Source organism: Chionomys nivalis, chromosome 25 (genome assembly GCF_950005125.1).
Source record: "Chionomys nivalis chromosome 25, mChiNiv1.1, whole genome shotgun sequence".
Lineage (NCBI taxonomy): Eukaryota > Metazoa > Chordata > Mammalia > Rodentia > Cricetidae > Chionomys > Chionomys nivalis.
In genome coordinates, this window is record NC_080110.1 from 21,856,315 (window position 1) to 21,863,113 (window position 6,799).

The window sequence follows — 6,799 nt, forward strand, 5'->3', positions numbered from 1 at the left end:
AAAATATTTCTGCAATGCTTGACATTCAAAAAAATTAATGAATGATCATTGTAATTCTATTGAAATATTATTCAATTGAAGAACAATCGACCATGTGGATTTTGGTCCTTTCTTATTTATGATCTTACAGCTGAAGTAAGTTACAAGAGGGGTCCAAGATGGTCCAATGCCCTCTCATGGAAGACTCAACTGGCTTTGAGACCATGTGCTATGTGTTGACTGCTGTAAGGAGGTTCCTGGAGATCCAGGAAGGTGCAAAGGGAGATGATATCTTCAGGGCTTTGCTCTTATAATTCAGAGTATTATCTTGGGAGTATGTTAGTGATTGGATGAGTAGGTTCCTGATTTTTCATAAGAGCTCAGGTTAGGACCTCTTCTCTTTCTTTATCAGCCTTCTCTTGCCCTCACCTTCTGCAGAAGAGCCCTTTGCCTTGGACTCCCAGACTCCTGGGAGAAAATTATCTTTGTTTTGTTTTTTATCCGTAAATTACTAGGCCTTAGGCGCCCTGCTTCAGAAGCACAGAATGAACCATGTCAACCCCATCCTTACAAAACAGTAGTGTGGGTCTCGTTACAGCACTTCAGGCTGTGCAGATGAAGTCCAGATATGGACAGGGAAATAAAAAACCCAAGTCTTCCAACATATACCATTAAGAATTGGGATTGGGGTCAGGCAGTGGTGGCTCACACCTTTAATCCTAACACTCCAGAGACTGAGCCAGGGGGATCTCTGTGAATTTGAGTCCAGCCTGGTCTACAGAGAAAGTTTCAGACTGGCTCCATAGTTGCCTTGTCTCAAAAAAATAAAACAAGAAAAAAAAGAAAAGAAGAAAGGAAGGAAGAAAGGAAGGAAGGAAGGAAGGAAGGAAGGAAGGAAGGAAGGAAGGAAGAGAGAGAGAGAGAGAGAGAGAGAATTGGGAACAGGAATTACATCTTCCTGCACCAGTGGTTCTCAACCTGTAAGTTGTGACCCCTTTGGGGTCTCAGATTAGATACTCTGCATAACAGATATTTACATTGTGATTCATAACAGTAGCAAAATTACAGTTATGAAGTAGCAATGAAATAATTTTATGGTTGGGGCTCACCACAACATGAGGGACTGTGTTTAAGGATCCCAGCGTTGGGAAGGCTGAGAACCACTGCTTTCTACTCCTTGGAACACTGTGGTCCAACAACCTTTAAAGTAAAACCTAAGCCTGTAGGTTTATTAAGCACATAAATTGTATGACTTATAGGAGATTTTTGTCTTTTTTTTCTAACATTAACTTTCCTTATGATGTGAGGGCTATGGAGATATGATGACAGATTTTATTTTCTTTTACAAGAAAAGGTTCAGTTCAAATGACTCTTAATCCCACATTGTGAGGATTACACAAAATCCTTGCAGGCATATGTCATACACAATAAAGTGTCTATTAATTACACAATTCATTATTGTTCCTAAAATTGAGTCAACTTTCCCTGCCTCTGTTCTCATGGAAACACGCACATATGCGTGCGTGCGCGCGTGCACACACACACACACTCACAGTCACGCACACACACATGCACACATGCACACATACACATGGCTCTAAGTGGACATTTTTACGAGGTTTTCTTTGGAGCTTTGTTTCAGTGGCCAAGACGTATGGAGATCTCATTACCTACATTTAAAGTGAAGCATACGCCTGTAAGTTAATTTTAAAATCTCAAATTGCAGTGATTTTTCTAGTGTCTTCCTGAATGTGGAAAAATACTCTTTTATGTGTGATAAGCTCTATTAAACATTCTAAAAACTTTTTCTTAAAATTTTGTAGTTAAATGCATATGTTTTTATTTAACCTTAGCATGAAGAAAAAATAATGTAATGTAAAGGAAAATGAAGAGGTTTTATTTTCCTCAACATATCTGGTTGTTTGGGGTTGGAGATATGACGCGGTGGTTAAAAGCACTGGCTGCTCTTCTACAGGACCTGGGTTTGATTTCTAGGACCCACATAGTGGCTCACAGGCGGCTGTGTAGCTCTGGTTCCAGAGGATCCAATGCCCTCTTCTGGTCTCTGCGGGCACCAAGCATGCTTGTGGTGCACAGACACGCACGCAGTTCAAACGCCCATAAAATAAGTGCTATAAAACAATTAAAATATTCCTGGTATCCGCGAGATGGAGTCAGGAAGACCGTTTAAGCCCAGGAACGCGACACCAGTCTGTATACTGTACCAAGACGTGGCCCAAAATCAAACCAAGCCAGACAATAAGAATTTGCGAAGTGGGAAAGCCGGGCGTGCTCGCGAGACCAAGGACGGTAAATACAAACTCTAGAGAAAACATCGACGTTTTGAGACAAGGCGGATGAAGGCTGAGGTAAGGTCATCTGACTGTGAATGTCAGTGAAGAAGCCGATGCCACTGATTGAAAGCTACAGAGGAAAGCGCGCCAGCAACCGAGGGGTTATGATAGCACAATGAAATGAGTCGCCTTCTCTCATTCTGAGTAAGGCTAGACCTCAGCTACGACAAAAAAAAAAAAAAAAAAAAAAAAAAAAAAATGCATTCACGAGCTAGAAAAGCTATGAAGCCCTTGTGTAAAAGAAGGCATAAATAACACGTAGCAAAAGATAAGAATACAAAAGGAACGAGCTAGAAAAGCTAGAAAGCCCTTGTGTAAAAGAAGGCATAAATAACACGGCAGCAAAAGATAAGAATACAAAAGGAAATTAGTACCCACTGATGAGACGGGGTTAGAAAAAGAAACACGGACGAGGCAACAGGAGTCTGTGGAAAACTTAAAAACACACAGCTCTGCCAAGTACCTGGAACGAGAGCCTCGGAGCTCAGAATTTAAACATACGAAACTTGTTTCCTTTATCAGAAAATGCCTTTGAGAGAATCACTGTTGGGCACCCGCATGTTAAAATCCCCACATAGCTACTAAACCTTGACTACACAATAGAGCAGCTGTGGTTTGGTTTTGTTTGTTTTGCTTTGCTTTGTTTTTCTTCTCTGTTGTCCATCAGCAAAATGAGAACTTTCTCTCTTTGGTTAGTATGCACTAAAAAAAGTCCCTCTTCAGCTAGCCTGGCTGGCTTCTAGGGACCTTAAAATAAAGAGGCCTTGGGCTTCTGTTCACCACCGCCTGACTGACAGTTTTGAGGGAAGGAGGCAAGAAATGAAAACAAGGAAACTATTTGAAAAATCTAAGCACCCAGCACAAGGTTATAAGAAACACAACCTTGGTTCGAGTTGCCTCAGGACACTGGCCTTGATAGGGAATTTTAACTGAAAATTGGTTCCAGAAAAAACGAAGGATTTGTTACAAAGGTGTTTTGAGTGGGAAAATGAAACCTCCTTCTGGACGTTTTATTGACTCCATTTTGCCTTCAAGGTAGAAGGGGTCAAACAGACAAGGACTCTTTGGCAGTCAGTTGGGCTCATTCTTGTCCACAAGGGCAAATTTTTCCAACTAGCCTTTCTCAAGGCACATGGATTCCTTTCTACTAAAATCTCTTGTTTTAGAGAACACTTAATACATTTCTACTACAAAACCTTCAAGAAGCATCATGATTGGTTAGCAAAGAACAACTTCTGTTTCTCAAAAAAAATAAAATAAAAACTATACAGGATTTTATGATATCCATTCCTCCTAATATAACAATCATTTAGTGAGTATTTACTGTGGGCCAAGTGCTATGCTGGTGTTTTACATGCACCACATGATTTGTTCTCCTACAAGATGCATAGTATTATTTGACAGATATGATGGTTTGAATAAGAATAGTCTCCATAGGCTCACGTATTAGAATGCTTAGTCATCAGCAAGAGGCACTGTCTGAGAAGGATTAGGAGGTGTGGCCTTGTTGGAGGAAGTGTGTCACTCGGGGTGGGCTTTCCCCAGCCAGTGTCCCTCTCTGTGCGCTTGCAGATCAGGATGTTACTCTCACCTATTTCTCCAGCATCATGTGTGCCTGCCACTGTGTCTCCTGCCATGAAGTTAATGGGCTAAGCCTCTGACTGTAAACAAAACCCCCATTTAAATGCTTTCTTCTTGTTAAGAGCTGCCTTGGTCATGGAGTCTCTTCACAGTAATAGAATAGGACTAAGACAGCAGATAAAAACAGGATCAAGGGGCTGGAGAGATGGCTCAGCAGTTAAGAGCACTAGCTGCTCTTCCAGAGGTTCTGAGTTCAGTTCCCAGCACCCACACGGTGGCTCACAACCATCTGTAATGGAATCTGATGCTCTCTTCTGGCTTGCAGGGATACATGCAGACAGAGCACTGCTACCAAAAACAAAAAAACCTAAAAAAAAAAAACAAAAAAAAAAAAAAAAAACAGGATCAATAGGTTACTTACCCCAAGCTCACAGAGTTACGAAGTGACAGTTAGCTTTCCTTACCATAAATACCTAAGACAAATTAACTTACACATGAGGAAGGTTTTCTTACATAGCTTGGTGGTAGAGCACACACTTAGCAGGTGCCAGGCTCTGGATAGAACTCCCAGCATCTCAAAATGAAGGGGCAAAGATTTGTTTTGGCTTATGGTTTTGGAACTGCACATTATAGCCCAGAGCACATGGGGAAGGAAGCTCCATGCTCTCCAGGCATCTTAGGAAGCAAATGGGGAGGTGCTATGGAAAAGTCCTTTTCTACACTGTGAAGATTTGTCATTCGGATTGCTTTAATAAAAAGCTAATTGGCCAGGCAGGAAGTGTAGACGGGGCAACCAAACTAAGGACATTGGGAAGAGGGAGGGCAAGTCAGAGGAGTTATTCAAACAGATGCAGAGGGTTGCAGGGTCAGACAGATGCAATGAACGTGCCATGCTACCAAAGGTCACCCCACATGGCAGAGTATAAATAAAGAATATAGGTTAAATTGAAATGTCAGAGCTAGTTAGTTATAAGCCTGAGCTCTTGGCTGAGCATTTACAGTTACATTTACAATATGTAGTCTCTATGTTGGTTATTTGGGAAGTGGCGGGCAGGAAAGAAAAGTCTGCCTACAGGGAGAAAGAGATCAGCATCTGCAATCCTCCTTGAGGAAACGCTCCTAATGACCCTAGATCTTCACCAGGCCCTGAAAGACCCTACAGACCCCCTCCTCAGAACCCGCAGCTAGCAGGCTCCCCGGGAGAACGTCCTGTTTGCTTGAAAGATTCTCAGGATCAGCAGCTAGCCTGCTCTCGTGAGAGGAAAACAGGATATCTATAAGATAGGACATCTACAAAGCAGGATGACTTCAAAGTAGGATACCTATAAGATAAGAGCAGGATGTCTGCTGCCAGACATCCATGCTGGGAGAGGAAAACCATTCATGCCCCCCGCCTCATTCTGATAACCACGCTTCTGCTTCTGTAAATTGCTTTTTGCTGCCCTCTTTCCTATAAAAAGTCCTCCTCCCAGTCTGCAGGTGCGCAAGTCCTCCGAAAGACTTTGCCGCCCGCAGGTACCTGTGTCTACCTAATAAACCTCTTGCAGTTTGCATCCGACTCGTGGTCTCGGCCTGGTCTGTGGGTCCGGGGTCTCCACCTGAGGGAAGGTCCCTACCGGGGGTCTTTCAGCCCTACCTCTTGTGGGGTCCACCTTGTCCCACTAGTACTGTAACTAGGGTACAAAAATTTTAACTCTGGCCTTGGAGCAGTGGTTCTCATCCTGTGGGTGGTGACCCCTTTGGGAGTCAAATGACCTTTTCACAGAGGATGCACATCAGATATCCTGCATATCAAATATTCACATTATGACTCCTAACAGTAGCGATATCATATTTATGAAGATGCAATGATATAATTTTTTAGTTGGGGTCACCATAGCATGAGGGAATGTATTAAAGGGTTGTGGTGTTAGGAAGGTTGAGAACCATTACCTTAGAGGCTACGTTCAGAACCAAGCCAGCATCTTGCAGACTTGAATGTTGAAACCACAGATTCCACGAGAAAGTCACCCCTTCTTCCTACCACCACTTCCATCTTGAAGAGCTGAAAAGAATTTATTCATGTTCATAGCTGAAATTCAAGTTTAAACATTTAAATAAGCAAACAATATTTTAAGATATTGATAGTTAAATGCAAATGCATTAGAAAAAAAAAATCAATGTACACCATTTCCCGAGTCATATGCACAGAGAATAGACAGCAGAAATACTTTTGTCTTAGGTTGCTGTGAAGAGACACCATGACCACAGCAACTCTTACAAAGGACAACATTTAATTGGGGCTGGCTTATAGTTCAGAAGTTTAGGCCATTATTGTCATGGCTACACACAAGTAGACATGGTGCTGTAGCTAAGAGTTCTACATCTGTATTGGCAGGAAGAGAGAGACACACAGGGCCTGGCTTGAGCATCTGTGACACACGTCCTTTAACGAGGCCACACCTCCAACAATGCTACTCCCTGTGCGCCTGTGGGAGCCCTTTTCATTCAAACAACCGCAAGTTTCATAAATACCTTTGCTTCACATGACAGGTTTTGGTGTTAGGATATAGGGACAGGTGTTAAGTTTCAAACCTATAATGGCTGAGGTGCCCATTTAATATGTCAAAGCAGACCTGGCCCCCAGGTTCTCCCAGCATCTCTCAGTCTGTACCTTTTACAGGGTATGGCTGGCATATCCCTTTGTCTACCCTGAACTGTCCAACCCAGGGGCTGGGCTACCCTTCCCCCAGAGGCTCTTCCCTATGTAATGTAGACATTTTGGTTACCCTTCCCTTTTGTACCTTTGGCCTTCTGGCTGCTGTACCTTGTCTTCACCCTGTTCTCACATGGTCCAGCTCAGTCTGGTCCTGTCCACACTGGGCTCTTAACAGATGTGTCTGCCT